Genomic DNA, 18,892 nt, shown 5'->3' with positions numbered 1-18,892 from the left:
GCCCCCCCCTGCCCCTCAAGTCTCCTGCAGACCCCCCTTTCTCCTCCAGAGCCTGCTTTCCCCCCCACCCCCCAACCACCCCCCACTAGGTCCCCAATCCTGACTTACCTTAGACTGGGTGGCCATTTATAACTCAATTAACTTCCCTGAATGTCTGTATGCAGCCAGTAATTATCAACTGCTCTCCCTCCCCTCCCCCTTATACAGACATTATATGTGGCACTGCAAAAAGTAGCACTACAGAGAAGTTTCTGTTTCATTCACAAACAGTACTGTAGCACTTCCAATGTTTTTGTAGTGCTACAGGGGGTGTGTATGTCTGTTCCCTCCACTTTTGTAGCAGTAAAAATGTGATCTCTCTCCATGGCCTGAAAAAGTTAACAGCAGCGTCCAATTTCCTCTCTCTCCAACACCTGTTATTTGGTAAAATTCTGTTATGTCCTCCCTAATTTATCACCTCTCTAAAACAAACAAGCTTAATCCTTTCACTTTCTTCTCACCTGAAAGTCATGTCAAGCTTGATATTTTTCATTTGTTTTCCAGCTGCTTTTCCCATTGTTTTGAGATGGGGAGACAAGAACTGAACACATGAAGAAAAGTAGGGTTCCCCTTTGGAAGACTGAGACATCTGCAGAATTAGCTACAAGCACACTTCTCTATAAAAGACATCTGGGATGAAACCCTAGCCCCACTGATGTCAGTGATAGTTTACCATCAACTCCCATAAGGCCAGGATTTTATACACAGTCATCACCTTTGCTTAAGCTTTAAGCAGGATCTCTTTATTACATCCCATCATATAAATGCTGTCCGGTTCTCATGCAATTACTTTGGACTTTTAATTTTTGGATTTAGGTTTTGAAAAGGCATCTGAGCACTTTCTCTTTTAATTTTTTTCTCTCTACTGTCTAACTTCTTGTAAGTCTAACTAAAACTACTTCATTCTGCAGTTAGGAATAGATGAAGAGGTCCATCTTAATGGAACTGTCTGAGTATTAATATCATATTGACTTATCATTTTGTCTCTCACTCTCAAGTGGTAAAACTTTTATCTTTGCTTTCTTGGCATTATGATGTGCTAGAGGAGGGAGTAAAAGGTTAGGGTTAGGGTTAGGGTTGTCACCTGCCCAGCCCTGGATTAGAGTGCTTATTTTTTATGGCCATGCTCCAGTCCCCTGTATTTTGATGACATAATCCTGGTTTCTGTCCCAAGTTCTCCCAGCAACTCGCTCCCCGCCTCCCCAGACAGCAGCAGTTTAGTCCAAGCAGAACAAAAGGACATTTATAAAACATTCCAACCGCTGCCCAATGCTACATTTTGACTAAAAACAAGTGGCAACCTTGCTTTGAACTTTCAATGTTACTGAACGCCCATCATTTGGGGACCAAAGATTGAGATGTTGTAATTTTTATCTGCATCTCTTATACGATCTCTTCTGTTTTCAGAATAAAACATTAAAGATCTTTAGCACCATGCACTGGCCTCCTTTAAAATATTATTTCAAGGGTTCCCTTTCTATTTTCATAACACCACAATCCCTAAACTACTCATGCTCCCTCCCACCTCGGCTTAGGAGTAAAATGAAAGAAAATAAAAAATAAAAAAGACAGACAGAAAAATGTCTGTCTCTGTAGAATTTGATGCTTCATATTTTATCTTTCTTCACATACACACCTCAAAAAAAGTCAAGAAAATGGTAGTCTTTGATCACATTAGTTTCAGCCAAAGTATTTTGATTCATATTTCATTTAAATATGTAGTGAACAAGAATCCATATAAAAATAAACATGCTTTTCAAAACAACTAGAGCAAAAAGGAACTGAATAGGAAATCATGAAGTTCACATGGAAACATTTCCTAACTAACCAGAGCCTCTTAAAGAAAATTAAACTACTTTTCTATTGCATCGTATTGGCTTTAAATTTAATATTGGAAAGCATTAACATGTAGGGAACACATTTTCACATACAAGGAACTAAGCTAGAGTTCTTCCTTGCTTGCAAAATCTATGCCTGCCCCATTCCCAAAAAAGTAAACTCCCTTTAACAAAACCAAATGAAATATAAATTACACAAAGAATGCAGGGTTATTTCCTGTACAAATTATGGCTTCTACTAGTCAAACATTTTAAAGATAAATATGTGTTGCACAGTAAGCATTAAAATACACTTAACTTCTTCATGACAGATCAAAGCTGATGTATCCAACACCACATATAAGCAAATGTACTTTAAACACAAATGGGAAAGTGGGCCTAAGGATGACATTACTAAGTAATAGCTGTCATTTTAAGTAAAAACAAAAGAAATGTGGGCTCCAATGAAAAACAAGAAGCAAGTAGAATACACCAAATTAAAGAGCACTCTAGTTATTGTGTCAGAAAAATGGGACTGAAAGATACGAGTTTGCTAAGGGAGTATGATTATGGGAAACGTTGATTTTTTTTCTTTTATTTTCAAGCTTATATGGATTGTCCTCACGAGTCTTCATAATGTTGTTATCCTCTCTAAGTCTAGCAAGATCTTCTCAACCAGCTAACCAGAATAATGCTGGAGGGATACCTTCATACTTAGTCTGGGGGAAATCTAACCGAATTTTCAGGGGGGGAAGGGAGGAGAGAAGGAAGGAGGCAGACTATGGACGCTTACAGAAGTTACATTTTTCATGCAGTGAGTCCCCTGAAAGTGCTCTAGAACTTAATTTTGGGCTATTCTGACTGCATCCCATGTGGCTTTGTAAGGCTTGGCTGGTGCTTGCATCGGCAAGCACCCCCCTCCCCCCTGAGCCCTGCCCCTAGGGCTGTCACAGAGAGGAGATAGGGTCTCCTCCCTGCACAGTGGGGGAAGAAGTGGAGGATGGTGGAATGGAACCCCCCCCCCCCATGCTGCATGTGCCCCCAGCTATGCCTGCTGGGGTCTTTGGGGGATCCCAGGCCAGGTTCATGAGGCAGGGCAGACTCCCAGCTCTAGACACTCACACAAGTAGGGGAAGAGAGCCTCTCCTACTTTGCAGGCCTGGCCAGGCTCCCCACAAGACTCACCACTTCTCTCTTCCCACCTCCCTCCACCCCACGCAAGCTGGCTATTTTATGCCAGAGTTATTTATTGCTATTAAATGCACATTTAGATACTGACCACAGGTGTAGATTGCTCCTGGTTAGCCCACTGGAGGCCAAACTCCTGCCTTCTATTTAGCTACAGAACTCTGCACCCTCGTGCCCCAGCCAACCCCTCTGCAACCCAACACCACCACCCAAAGCCCAGGGCTGACCCCCCATATCCCCTGCTGGGGTGGAGCCTGGGCCTGCTCCACCCCAGCTCAAATTGCTGCTATCCTTGGAGCACATATAGACACTGCACTTGAGAATAGTTTACTCCAGCTCAGACTGGAGTTTATTGCTTTGCATTAATTACATGTGTAGATGCACCCTCTCTGTGATTAACTGCACTGGTGAAAATCTTAACTCAGAAGACAGAGTAGATTTGCCCTTGATAAATTAACTAAATAAAAAATGTATAGCATAACTTTATAAGCAGCTGATGAAGTGAGCCATCTGCTTACTAAATGCTTATACAGCTGTGATTTAATTAGTCTATGGGTGCGTCTACATGTGCATTTAAGCATGGCTAAATTTAATGTGCATTAAGCTAATGCACATTAAGTGATTTTTGGCAGGTGTCTACACATGCAGAGAATTGGGACTAAAGTTAGTCCCAAGTCCCTGCAGGATTGCCATGTGCCCCTGTGGCCTACCAGATGGAGCTCCAGCCTCTGACCACATGGCTGCTAGCACTTGGCAACCATGTTGAAGTGAGAGCCAGCTGCCAGCACCTGGCAGCCATCTGGGAAACCCTGATCCCTGGCCAGGCCCTTCCCTGCCCAGGAGTCATATGCCCAGAACAGGAGCAGCACACAGCAGCTCCCTCCTAATCCACCCTGCTTCCCTGTACCAGGGCTGCTCCAGTCTCTTCCCCTACCATTGCCCCTGTCCCTGATACCCAGTGCCTTGCTGCTCTAGCCTGGCCCCTGCCAGCAATGACCAGTGCCCTGTGCTCCTGCTGGTCATGGTGCTGGCCCTGCTTGCCCAGCCAGCACTGCCCCCCCATCCAGACCCCAGTACAGCTGCATATCCACCAGTGGGGGTCAGGGCTATGGGAGGCTGTGCCTGACCCCCTCCACCTGTATTCCCTGCTCCAGCCCACCTTCCCCACACTCCCCACCCCCTGCCCACCACCAGCACCACTCTCAGGACACGTACATGTGTGAAACAAAAAAACGTTATTACCCTCACAACATCCACCCCATTCCTCCCCACTCAACAAACAGAACCCCCTGCCCGCTCAAGCAACAGAGCCAATCACCCTCCCCACCCACCAGCAATTAAAAAAACATTTAAAAGTGGGAAACTATATACAAGGGGAAGATTATTTACAATATTTTGGGCCTTCAAGCCCAAAGTGGGGGGGGCTGTGGGGGAGAGCCTAGGGGAGCAGGGCCCTAGGGCAGGTGCCCAGCACCCCAACCCCCGGATGTTCCCTGGGGCTGGACTGAGGCCAGCCCCCTAGTAGAAGGGCAGACCCAACACTAAAGTTAGTGCCAGGTCAAGTCTACATGTGCATTAATGCACATTAACTAATCACACCTAAATTTGATACCTGCATTTGCAGGTATCAAATTTAGGCACAGTTAAGCCTAAGTTAATGCACATTAAGGGTGTGCACATGTAATGTGCATGCCTGTAATGTGCATTAACTTAAGATCATGCACATTAATGTGTCTCATATACACATGCCCTATAAGATACAAATCTACCCGGCCTTCTGCCTGACTTCAGACTAACATGGCTAAATATGTCTCTCTGCTAATGAAAACCTTAAAGAAACCATGATAGCACCTTTTATTGTAGCACATTGTATTCATACGGTAGGTAGCTATAAAACATGGAAAACTATGGTAAAATCTGTTTGGGAGAAATAGGTATGATCTTGCTAGAAAGCATTATAACATACTGAGCTAACAACAACAGAGAAGAATAAAATAAAGTGACGAGAACCACAGGACTCTGATATATTAAATCAGCCTCAAATAAAAGAGATGTGCTTGTGAAAAGAAGGTGGATACACACTACATGCTACATACACTCGTTAGAGTAATTAAACCAGAATTGTAGAAGAAGCCTGGTAACAAACCTGTGAAATGTACAGCTGTGTTTGGTCAGTAAGATTTCATTCTCTGGAAGATCTAGACTACCTCTCTGATTACATGGGGGCATTGAACTAAAGCTGACTTCAGGAATAAAAACAGAATCACAAAAGTTTGGTATTTATGACCAATCCCATTTACAGTACAGTTGAAGGGAGAAATGTCAGGTTTCTATTCTGCAGTGTAACTGGAATCAAGGAAAAATGGTACTGTAACCATGTTGCTACAGAACACAAATAAGTTTGGAAAAATACTTAGGACTGAATTGCAATATTGATGAAGCATACTGGATTAAACTGTGTTCAGGATGCACAAATGAAAACCCACATTATTTCACCCTGAAACCAAACAGGAAAAATATAGAAAAAGAAAAGAATTCCAGAGCCATTCACCACACAACACAGAATCTGGAAGTGAGCAGTCAGAGGGAACTAATCCTGCAGTGATGTTATTGATACTTTGGGCAGACATCACATTCTGCCTTTCCCAGCTATTTACAAAAATTCATAGTCACAGAAGTAGCTATGCATGTCCACTTTAATCTTCCCAATTCACCACGTTCAGTAAAACTCTCAAAACCCAATCTAAACATACTATCATACTTTCCAATTCCAAGTATACTGCAAATTAAAAGAATTAACAGGCCTAAGTCACAAGCCTATCTTGTTAGTGAGCTAAGGGCTCATTTGTCAGCAGTTGGGGTCCATGCCAGGTTGAGGAAATACAAAGCATCAACAACTCAGTTACTTTGCTAGTGCAAATTAGGTGCAAATTAGAAGTTTGGTTTCAATGCAAGAATAAGGCTTTTATTTTTCCCCAGAAGTGTTGGCTATGGAGTGATCCTGTTTTCATTAGAGACACTGTGTACCCCTTTACTTGCAACTATCCTGGGAAATATCTGCTTGCCTAGCATGTAATTAATGAACAATTTATCTTTTTAAACTACTTTAAAAACATAACCACAATAAATCAGCACCAAACACAGTATCAGAATGTGTGAAATCTTCCAGCTGCCTGCAATGTAGATGGTGGTCCCATGAGCTGAAACACTTAGTGGGCACACTTAGGAGTACTACATCACTCCCCTATATGTCTTGTAGGCCTACAGAGATGGGATCCAGAGTTTGTGCAGCAGTGTGGCTGCATCCCTGCTTTGGCTGTGCCTCACATGCTCAGTGAATTCTCACTGGCACTGCAGCACAGGTCCTGCTGGGAGCTCCATGTGTGCTTTGAGCTCATCACTGGCCAGAGAGGCCATGGCCATGGCTGCTTTCTAGCAGCTCTTTTCTCTTCTCCTTCCTTCCCCTCATTCCCCCCACTCCCCACCCCAAATTCAATAGCATGGGGAAGGGGGACAGGAGTGGTCAGTAACACTCAGCCCCTTCTTTCACTCAGCTCTGTCACTGTTCGCTGCTCCTCCCATCTCCCCCTTTTTCTGCTGCTGAATTCAGCGAGAGAGAGAAGGGAAGGAGGAAGGGGAGGAAGACCAGCAGGCTTTTGAGCTGCTTGGAAGTAGGGATAGGCAGACCACATGCTGTTGAGCTCCGAATTCACAACACAGCTCCAGCAGTAGGTTGTGATAGCTCACTGGCATCCAGGATCACAGCAATGGGCGTCAGCCACATCCCCTTCAGCTGTATAGCATATGAGGAATGAGCTCTCTTCACTATGCCTGCATCCCACCCCTAAAGGGGACTGGTTGCAGCCCCACTGCTGCAATCTTGGTTCCTCCCATGGGGGCATAGGTTTTGTTAGAGAAGACAAAACACCTGTGTATGGCTGTCCTATAACAATCTACCTAGCTGGTGTATGTAATCTAGAAATTCAGAGATAACCTAGAAGTTCACCTTTGTGTCTTGTACAGTTGCAATATGTATTTTGAAAACACGCATTCCTAACAATTACTTAATTAAAATACATTCTGCATTCACGTGTCTTTTAGATGTTCATTTCTACAGGTGTACATAAATTAGCAGAAGGATAAGGAATTTAAAAAAAATTTACTGATTGTACAAGTCAGAAACTGGTCAACTGTGAAGCCATGACAGGACCAATGTAATTTAGTTTAAAATTCATATTAATGAAAATGAGGAACCATGAATGGTTTAGTGCTGCTTCTCATACTGGGTACACCTACACATGCTATTAATACAAATGAATAAACTCTAGCTCAGTTCATGCTGGCACTCCGTTTATACATGAGCCCAGGACCGCAGCACGTTGAGCCAGGTCAGAGAAGCTCTGGCTGGCAGAGGGCTGCTCTGACCTGGCTCAAAGTGCTGCAGAGGGGCTGGCTGGGGCACAAGGGTGCTCCAGTGTGGGGTAGCTGGCAGGCAGCCCCCACACTTCCCACTTGTGAAAATGACTGAAGATGAGCATGCGAAGGGTGGCAGCTGCTGTGCAAATACCCATTAGTGTAACTGAGTAGCATAACTTCAGGTTAAGGGGAAGAGTGCAAAAATAGCTGACACCACAACTCACCATAGCACCACCACTGGCGGTGCAGCAGCCAGTTCTGCCCCTTTTGCCACCACTGCCCAGGGAATAGAGCTGCCATGTTATGTCTCTGTAAATAGCTACATTGCCAGCTGTAGAACGCCAGTGAACACTTAAGTGAAGAATCAAAAGTTAAAATAGAAAAATATTAAACAAATGAGATTCATCAAGGAATAGGCCTTCAAATCTTAAGTTGCCCTTCTTTTTTAAATGAATACTATGCTAAAAGACATTTTTTATGTACTTTTCCCCTTGAATTTTGAATACCAACCATTCACCTCCAATCACTTTCCAGTTCCCCAATGTGAAGTTCCATCACCTTTCATCATTTTCCTCACCACTATTATTTTTGTTGTCAGTCAAAATCCTGCCATTACTTTCTTCAGGAAAGCCTCAAAATTTGACCCCTATTGACAGTTTGCCTACCAAAGAATTATTCATTACTTTCTCATCATTTTTCATCTTGTTTACTTCAATAGATTAAAGACAACAGTTACCATACCAAGATCTGATGCAGCAAGAAAAGTCTCTTTCATGTGTAAACCAGAATTTGAAAACAGTCTAAATATTGGGGGCATGTTCTTACAAATAAATATTGGCTTTAAACCTAAAACCAGAAGCTTTACTTACAATACAACATAAAGGGCACATAGTGCTTATTTTTCTCTCATATTCATATGTCTTGTGGTATTTTGTCATGTTAGAAGCAGCAGGGTATGTTTGAAATGATTCCAAGAAACATGTTGTACTGTCATTTTTAATGGTTATTATGACCTTAAGGTCCTAGAAAAACAGTATGTGGTCTGAGACTAGATCTGACCTCAAAACACAACAATTATAATATTTATACCAACAGGCATCCAGGGGTTATTTTGAAAAATGGCTACTCAACAAAATTTAAAAATTAAATGTTGCACAGTAGTGTCATTCATCAAAATAAATTATACATTTCTAAAAGGATATAAAATTTGCCTCCAGATTTCTGTCAAACACCACTAGTACATGCACTATCAGGGACAACACGGTCAATTGTAAGACCAGTGAATAATCATCATTCAACTTCAAGTAATCCTTCTATCCTACTAAATCCCTCAACACTTTATACCATCTCTTATGAAACCATGTAGGAGTCTCATGGCACATTACCTTAATCATGAAGAACATGGTATATAATTTCTTTCAAGCCTAACCTTTATGTGACTCCTTGCTGAGACTGCTTGGCAAGCAGTGGGGATATTACAAAAGAAAACATACAGGGCCTCAACTCAGCCCCACTAATGCTCCTTTGTGCTGCTTATGCAGTATAAAGCAGCCTTAAAGCCACCTTAACTACAAGAAGCATTTCTCATCATCGGCACAGGGTTGTCAGGGTAAAGCTCCATATGGAGAAGCCAAGAGCAGAACAGTGTCCTCATCTGCTCTTTTATTGGAAGTGTGTATTATCAAAAAGGCTTATGATGCAAGGAACAGTGTAATGCACACTTAATAATGGTTATTCTCAGTTTCAGACATAAACCTGTTTTCTCTTATGACAAACCAAAGAAAACTCACCATCTATTTGGTGTCATAACTAACAATAAGGATGACCAAAATCATCAGGTTCACTTAACCTGTAACCCTTCCAAAAATTATGATGATATCTTTATATAAAAAAAAACAACCTTTCTACCTAAGCAGCACAGGAAAATGTTTCTAGATAATGAATTTTATTTCTTTAAATAAACAGTAGCATAACAAGGAAAGTAGGGAGCGTCCAATACATAGTTTGAAAACTAACATTCAGAAAACCTTCCCCAACGGATGTCTTCACAAACTATTTACTTTATGAACAGTCTAGGACATTATTTTCATTGGAAGGATACTCAGGTTTTTAATCCAGTAAAGAGTCATCACATCATGCTTAATTTGGGTTAACATTCCTCTTACCAACTGAGAACTAACAGAAAGAAAATTTTGATTGGTTGTAGCATGACAGATTTGATGTAAAACATAGAGAACTTCATCAGCTCTAAAACAATGTGTCAAAAGCAAAATATCCCATTAGAAATAGCAGTTGATAGACTGAGCCTGGATTTTTCAAGATGATCTCTAAAGTACATAAGTGATATAGAAAAGAATAAACAACAGCCACAGACACTACGCAATGATTATTACTGATAGCTGATCACTTTGAGAAAGTTGTCTTATGAGTAGCTTCTTTCTTACTGACTAATTTCTGATTCCAGTATGACCACAAAGAACATTTCTGATCTGTTATAGGCTAAGGTCAGAAACAAACTTATAATTATACAGTATGCTTCAGAAGTCTTTATGTGAGTCAGAGAGACATTGTTTCTGTCTGGACCATAACACGAACAATACGAACATGAACATGTACAAGCCTGCAAGATTTACAATGGACAAGGACATATTTTTTTCAAGGACAAATATTTTTATTGTTTCCATATGGTATTGATAGGTCTCACTGTGAAAAAAAAAACGGTAGGATAATGTGTTAAACAGCTTCTTTCATGATTTTGGTCAGTTTCTGTATCTTGGATTTCATGGACATGTCAACATATTTCTCTCCAATGCTGACAATCATTCCACCCAGGACTGATGGATCAGTCTTAGTCTCCAGTTTTAGGATTTCTCCTTTAGCCAGAAAGCAGTTCCAAGTAGTTTTCAGCTCAGTAAGACTGGCTTCATCCAGCTGCTGAGCAGAGCACTTCTCCACGGTATGCACTCATGATCTTTCCAAAAGCAGAAATCACATCAGGAGTCTGGCACAAGCAACCATTTTCAGCAAGCAAATTGACCAAGATGACAGTGATGGGGGACAATCCTTCTTCTACATCATTTACAGGTTTTTTTTAATTGCACTCTTTATGTGAGGATTCAAGACAACACTGGCCAATTTGGGATCCCTCATAACCGTCGATACTTGACTCAGTTCCTTTTCTATCTGCTCCAGTTTCTTCTGCTTAGAAGCAGCAAAGTAGGGAGCAGTAGCATAGCGACCTTCCACTCCATACAGCTTGATGAGCTGGGCGCTAGGGCAGACGATGCCAGTGCTGAAGGAGCAGACTTTGTGGGAGAGCCTGGTGGCGACCTCCATCTTCTCCTGGTGCTCCTGGGGGTCAAAGTGGGGCCTCCTGTCAGATTTACAATGAACTTTTGAGCTGCTAAATTTTTAGTTGTATCTTTGTGGATCTCTTTATTTACAGCCTCAAAACATGTGACTGGATCTATCTGTTTAATATCAAATGTCCATTGAATGGGAAAATGTGTGTGCTTAGTCTGTGTAGGCACTCTAGCATCATGAAATCGCCTACCTCTTTAAGAATAATGAATAAAACAAATGAACCTACACAATGAAGCAAGTGAAAATTAACACAATTCAAAGAATATAAAGCGCCACCATTGTAGAATAAAAGCTGCTACTGTTTTTTCTCTAGTAAAATTGCTATTGGTTTTTTAAATCATATGTTTTTCAACGGACTCTTTAAATGTGTTTATACTTGTTTCCATACGCGTTATGTACTATGGCATTTTGAGTCTTAAAAGAAACCCTAATTTCTATAGTCCATATTTGCAAATAAAACAACAGATCTGAATTCTTGAAAATGATCTTGCATTCCCTTTCTTCAATAGAGCAGAAGCTGACAATTGAAGCACAAGTTTTCCCGTTATATTTGCAAGTCTAATTAAGGCTTTTAACAAATACTTAGGAAATTTGTGATGAAATATTTCTATATTAAATCTCTAACTGGGATTGATTCCACTTCATGTTAAGTAGTAATGTCAAGGGTCCTGTTTTAACTCCACTTAAGGCATATCAACCATTCTTTGGCAGAATGTTTCTAACATTTAATGGGTGAATATGCTACATAGTACTTTGTTTTTAATTTGATTGAAATGTGGTACATACTAACATCAGGCCCATGGGAGAGTTGGAGAGAAAGGCAAATTCAAATATGGTCATGAAGTGTTCCTTTCCTCATATAAGGAAAAAATCTTAATGGGCTTTGGACTGAGCCTGCAACAGTTTCCCACAATACGTAAAATGATTTGAACATGATTTTCATGACATGGTTTTCATGATATTGTCCAAGTTGTAACATGAAGGCACTAGTGCATAAGGTGAAAAACAGGGATCTGTTTCTTCTTAGGGACTTATTTCACCAAGAGAACAGGGATCTGCAACTTCCTGAAGGGTCTCTCAGTGCAACTGAGTCCTGGTCCTCATTTGCTGAAGCTGCTCCCAAACCTGCTTGCTCAACAGAAATTGTCATTATGCAGCACCTCTCAAGATGTATACCTTGTGCAATGACAAATGGTTTATACTGGAGACAGGCCTGTTAGCTTGCAGTTATGTTTTGTGACTATATTTTTAGTTACCAAACCACATTTTTGTTTTATTTCCAAACTTAATAAGAACTTCTTAAAAGTTTTGCTCCTGAAGAAAGAGGTGAGCTGGAGCCATACTAGGGCTGGATGAGTTATTTACTCCTCAGTCTTAGAATACAGAGGAATGTTAGCTAGGGCCTAAGAAGAGAATTTCAACCAGCTGGACTCCTCTGAGCTACTGTTGAGATCCGTCAGCCCCTGTTAGCCACCGTTTTGAAAGAAGGCACTACGTAGGCCAGCCAAAGGCCTCTCTCAAGGACTGCTACACTACTTGTTCCACCAGCTGTTTCCTACTTTTCTTTTTTGAAAGAGCTGAGGTAAGCATTATGGCTGTATCCCCATGAGCTGGGGCATGTGATTGCCTTTGGGAAAAAGCTACAGCACTAATTTGTACCACTTCTTTTTGCCCCAGCACATGCCCCTTCACATGGGGTTAGCATGGGGGAAAATGCTCCAGATGAGGTAGGGGAGGCTGGGGCCAGCGGCTGTGCTGGCCCCAGCAGCCTTACCTGGGATCCTGGAGGCCTCCTGGGGCAGCAGAGGTGGTGATCCAGCAGCAGGGAGCATGGCTCTGGCTGTCCAGGCTCCCAGTCTGCTGATGCACGCTGCTGCCCTGTGTGCCGTGCCGGGTTTTTTTTGCAGTGTTTTGGGTGTTTTTGATGCTGGGATTTCCTGGTGTCAAAAAAAGCCATTGCACTGCCAATCTGCAGTTTGGTGAATGGGTACACATGCACCATGTGTGCTTTGTGGCACCCAAGGTGCACGTGCACGCTCATCTGCATGCTTGGCACCTTATGGGTCTTTTTATTTTTCTCTTTTGAGGCTGACAAGAAAGGTTTTATTAGAAATGGATGTAGCATGAATCATCCAGTAAACTATGGGAAAAGGTAAATACCAGTATGTGCACTATGAAGAAACTTGGTAGGTCAGGAGAAAGACTGGATTAGGAAAGGAACTTCAGACCTCAGTAGAATTAATCACCTACTGGACATTATGTATTTTATGGCAAGTACTAGAGCAGTATAATTAAACAGAGAGACAGTCAAGAGAATGAAACAGCTAGTTGACGCAGCTCTTTGTCATAAGTAAATCAGAGACTTGAAGATAGGCACCATATATTCAATCCCACAATCTCACAGGTAATAAGCACTGTGGGTCTAATAAAAGACAACCAAGAGAAAGCCTTTTACTAATTTTCTAGCCAGCAACAAATATAATAGCCTTCCTGGGTAAGAGAGCTAGAAGCAGGCAGTATAACAACAGAACAAATTAGCTTTATTGGCCTGGAGAGTTTATGATTAGCATGGGAGGTCTGAAGCCTGCTGCTCACTAAAAAAATAACATTTCACTTTGATGCACATCTATCAGCACATTCAGCTAGCACTATATTAAAATGTTTTTCTTTTTTAAAAGTGGGTTTCAGCTGCTGTGTCTGGCCACCATCTGATTCATAAGTGAAGATACTTAGGCTGTGTGCTAAGACTCAACACTGTACTGTATATACAAGAAATATCAGAAAACATCAAACGTTCCCTGGGTACTTGGTCACTAAAAAAGACTTCAAACTAATAGAAAATATTTGTACTTAAAAACATCGCTATTACATTTAAGACTTTAGAATCAAAAAGTTCTAGTTCTGTTTATATTATTAAATATACACAGCAGTTGCAATTGCTTCCTTCAATTCTTTGTGCACATTGACAGCTACTACAAATATCAAGTATGTTAGGAAGAGCAGCTCATGAGTTTAAGAATATGTATGCTGTTGAAAATCCAAATTAACTTCCATAATCTGTCTAATGTCACTCAAAGAAGAGATACCTACTAGCTGTGCAAGGCGGAACATTAATAGAGGTCTGAAGAATACTCATTTCACCTCTTCTGCACAAAAGAAAGTCAGACTTGATACATAAAGGAAAAGATAGATTCACCATATTTGAGGGAAAATAAAGAAAAGATCTAATTTGCCCTAAATCTACCTCTACTCAAGCCTTATATTCTATAAACTAGGAAGAAAAGATTGCCAGTTGCTCAAACTATTGCTCAAATTATCATGTATACATAAGGCTCTTTATACCTGATAAATGTCAGATTAAAGGTCAGAAGCAAAATATAACATTAACTAAATTGCAATTTATTCTAAATTGAGCCATATGTTTTTTCCCTAAATACTTAAAATATATATATAAAGAACATATAGGTAAAATATGTGATTGCCTGTAAAATATAAAGTATGCCAAAGTTTGCTTGAATGTATAAATGAAAGCAGCCTACATAAACTAAGGAATACTTATGATGTATTTTTGATTGGTTGTATATATTTTAAATCCTAGAAAAATGTATTTACTTTATATATAGTCAACAGATGCAGCATCTTAAATAGTATAAAGGAGAGTTAGCCTAAGAGAAGGAAAAGCAGCTGGTTTTGTATTTAAGTTTAGGACTGACGAAATAAGTACTTAAATACTGTACTTAGTTTGGCAGAGAAACTAGAAATGGAGTACACAGGCTGCATGTTTAGACTGAGATGTGGATCTGAATTAGGTTTAAGGTCAAGATTAGGGCTTGAGGCTAGAGTTTAGATCTAGATCAAATGAAAAAATGGGCAGCTCTGTTCAACTTTAGCCACATTTGGAACTGGAAATTCTGACCTAGAAATAAAACCGGATCTGAGACAGTGAATATAACTGCCACTTCCAAGATTTGAATAGTTTCAGATCTGAGGTTCCATTTGAACCAAACTGATTGCAGACAGGAGAAAAATAACTGAATAAAATCTCCTGGAGGCCTCACATGTAGATTTCCCATGTACAAGTACAACTTCTTCTCCTCTAGCATAACTGGTCTCTTTGCAATAGATGCAGGTTAAACCAGTGGTGCTCAACTTTTTGGTCTGACAAGCCATATGAGTACATGGGCCTGGACTGCCAAACAGATCAGTCCCTGTGTACCAGGACTGGGCCCACGTGCCTAGATTGGGCCCCACGTGGCCTCAGCTAACCCTTGTGTACTGTGATCAGGCCCTACACTGCCTCTACCCAGCCCCACGTCAGGATTGGGGTTCTGGGACCCCATGCCACCTTTGTCTGGCCCTGCATGCCAGGATTGGGCCCTGTGCCACATATACTCAGTGCCATGTGCCAGGATCAGGCTATGTTCCAACACCGCCCTGTCCACCTGATTGGGCATGCAGGACCATGGTCTGTAAGGTTCCTCCATAGGTGTGTGGAGAGCCTTGCAGGCTGGATGACATAGCACCAGGAGCCAGATCTGGCCCACGGACCAAAGGTTGAACACACCTGGGTAACACAATTCTATACACATGCTCTCTATCTGTGTTTATGTGCGTCTGTCTCCTCAAAGCTGTGCAAATGAAAAGGAAAAGAGTTGCGCCCTATTCATTAGGTTAGCGTACTTTGCTGGCCACTTTCCTAGATATGATTCTGAACCTATAAGCTAAGTACAGGCATTTGGGGAGGTTAAGTCAGGTTCAGAATGGCTGCCCAATTTAAACTTAGTTTGTCCCCGTGCCAACCTTTCACCTACAGACCCGGTCTCAGTGACTGGCAATCAGTCTAAACCAGTACAGAAGTCCCATGCACACAAAGTGCTCTAAAAATTGCAGAACACAGTTTAAGATAAACTTGGATCTATGTAGTATCAAACTTAATCGATTTAGGTCAACATGGTGCATGGAACTTCTGTACAATTTTCCTGTGCAGCCCCAGGGCTGGGAAAACCCAGTCACTGACCCCAGCCCTAGGGCAGCTCTTTTCATTCCTCCTATGTACTGGGCTATTTTTTTTAACCCCTGGCTCCTTGCTCTCTTTCCCCTCCCCACACCCATCCAGCCATCCCTCTCAACCCCAGTCCCACAAGCCACTCTGGGTGCAGCCATTTTTATCAGCATTTACGGTTGCCAGAGCCGAGCAAGTAAATCCTGGTGGGGGAAGGGGCAGGAGAGGTGGGGGTGTAGGTTTGCTGGGGAAGGGGACACCACTCTGCCCCTCCCCCACCCCACCTGTGGGTCATGCCTGCACCTCACCTAACCTACAGGTTGCATCTCACCCCTGTCTCCCAGTGGGCCCCTTATCCCCTCCAGCCTGCTGGACCCCCATCCCCCCTTACCTGATATCAGGCAGCCATTTTGGACTGATTTAACATCCCCCACTAACACCCCTGAATGTCTGTACTTAGCCATAATTGCTTTTCCTTGTGCCAGACACCTCAATCACAAAAGCAACCATTAAAAACATGAAATAATCTAAATCTTATTTGAAGCCAGTTAGAAGTAGTTGAGTTTCAGTAGGGTACAATTTTTAATTTTTTTTTTTTAGACAAATCTCTGCTCACAATCCTTCCACTTTCCCCTCCACACATTCACCTTCAAGTCCCACGGGAAAATCAGGAAAGGTTCCAAGCAGAGAATGCACTCAAAGCTTACACGCTCTATCTGAGGAAGTGTAATGTTTTGTGGGAGCTGCAATGTAGATGCATTTCACTGTATAGCCATGGGTTTGATGGAGTATATAAGATATCAAGACAAAGAACCACAGGTTATATGGAATGAATGGGTCATCTTTATGCTGCTCACAACAGAGTGCACAGATCTTGCATTAGAGCCCAAACAGGACATTGGCTTTCTTGGTAACTCAAATAATCACTACCATGTACTTTTACAACTACGGTTCCTCCTTCACCTTAAATAGTTCTAGGTCTCCTTCAGAATCTCCTCTGTCCTATGTCCCTGGGAGTCTCTCAAAGGCAAGGTGGAGGTAATAAGCTACACCTGCTACAATTGTCTTGCCTACACTAGAAAACTAAAATCCTTTTCATTAACTAAATTTGAAGGATTGGATTTTGAGTGGTTTGTTAGGACTGAAGGTCTCAATCATTTTGAGCAAACTCGCTTCACTAGGGAGGCAGACAGAAGAGAGAGACAAAGGAAAAGAGCTGTGACCCAACATGACCAGGATGTAGTCCTTCCTTCCAGAACTATTTGCCATATCTGAAGTCAAACCTGAGGATCTGAGTTCAGCCTCCTTGGTCATCTATGGACTCACCAATGACTTCCCTATTTACTGGAAGACCATCATCTTTATATTGCGGGACTACCAACTATGACTACAATGAACTGTTTTTACTGTTTTAAGAATTTTAAAATGTTGTTCTTCCTAACTCCCATATGTATCTTCAAAAAACAAGGAAACTTTCATGAATGTTGGTTGCCAATTTTTTTAATAGACTATAGAGTTGTGGAGTTGCATAATCAGAAAAATATCTAAAACTAGTGAGTGTTATGCCTCTCATGCAAATTACAAATAACACTTTACGCTTTCTATAAATCTTTTGCCTGCTTTGATTTGTAGCTCAGTCTTTACCATAGTCACTTTTATACAGCTGAATGAGGAATTGCTAAAAACAGATGCTTAACTGGAAAATTATAAATTCCTAAATCAATAATAGAATTAATGCACAACATTAAAATGATTACTCAAATGAAAATCAGTTTCTGTTTGAATTACTTGCCAAGACCATGGATAATGATTCTCTGTTTTCCCCAAAAGAACTGATGATATTCTAAAATGGGAATGTATGGTTTACATGGTATAATAAAGGAGAAAGATGTGGTCTGAGTTTGTTATCATCAAGTGTTGTAAGAGAAACCCAGACATCTGAATTCAGGTACAAAGCTTTTTAGATTGGTTTTAAGCTTTGAATACAAGCCAAGGAAAGCCAAAAAGCATAGAGTTAAGATTGACATTTTGATAATATGCCAGATGATCCCATTTCCACTAAAATCAATGAAAAATTTGCCATTGACTTTTTTTAGAACAGGAGATCATGAGTTGAATTCAATCATCATACATTTTTTTCTTGACAACAGAGTGGATGTTGATGATCAACATGTCAATTGTTTCTTTTAGGCATCTAAGTATTAAACATGTAAGTAATTAAAAGGACAAATAGTTTAAACCACATCTGGGCCTCAGTCCTCTAGCTCTGTTCAAGCAAAGTAAGGGAATATTCCCATTGAAGTCAATGGGATTACTCAATATTACCTTTAAGTCCAAGCACTTCGTTAGTTTTAGGCAGGAGGTCTCAGCCTTGCTCCCTGGTTATGATTAAACCCCTTTGATTTTGCTATGCAGGAAAGAGTTTTCCTGTTTAGGGGCTTGGAATACTCTGGAAAGCTCAATACTAGCCTAATTAAGTGATGCAAAATTATTCAAATTAGTGAAATAATTCAAAGGAAAGAATTTGGGGATTCAGTTTGTGTGTGCCAAACATTCTGACTGCTATATGGGATTTCAAACATACATGTTAATGTGCTAATAGCCATAATTTTTTCTCTCCCAAATTTGCTTGTTTTACCATGTTTTCATGAAGTTCATTTTTGAGGCATGAGCCATTGCTAATAAAAAACAGTCTTTTACCAGTCAGATTTCAGCTTCTGGCCATGTAGTTTTACAGTGTTAGCTGTGGTTTAACTAAATCACCAATGCCACAGAATCAGAAGTAGCCATGAAGGACAGATGGAGGAGAGAAACATAAAAGTAAGTAGTGCTATAAATCTATTCAGACCTCACATTTTAAGTCATTACTAGTATATAATAACAGCTGAGGTGCAAAAATGTAAATGTCCCAGGGGAGTGGAGACGCCGGGAGACCCCCATGGTGGCAAAGGGTCCCGCTTACCTCCCGCAGGGCCGAAGGAGCCAAAACGAGTCCACGCGCCAGCGCGGGCCGTCAGCCGGGCATTTATCTGGCTGTGGCTGAGTGGCGGGGGGGGGGGGGGGGGGG

At 41.3% G+C, this 18,892-nt stretch overlaps 1 protein-coding gene and 1 pseudogene across 3 annotated transcripts in view; both read right to left on the bottom strand.

The window, feature by feature from the left end:
• THSD4 (thrombospondin type 1 domain containing 4) overlaps nucleotides 1–18,892 on the bottom strand; it is a 675,583-nt gene that overhangs the window by 296,686 nt on the left and 360,005 nt on the right. The gene's annotated exons all lie outside the window — the stretch shown is intronic.
• On the bottom strand, nucleotides 10,194–10,796 carry LOC102382580 (annotated as a pseudogene).

Source organism: Alligator sinensis, unplaced genomic scaffold (assembly GCF_000455745.1).
Source record: "Alligator sinensis unplaced genomic scaffold, ASM45574v1 scaffold913_1, whole genome shotgun sequence".
In the NCBI taxonomy this organism is placed as follows: domain Eukaryota; kingdom Metazoa; phylum Chordata; order Crocodylia; family Alligatoridae; genus Alligator; species Alligator sinensis.
Note: the sequence above shows the minus strand (reverse complement) of the source record. Positions and strands in the feature narration are given on the sequence as shown.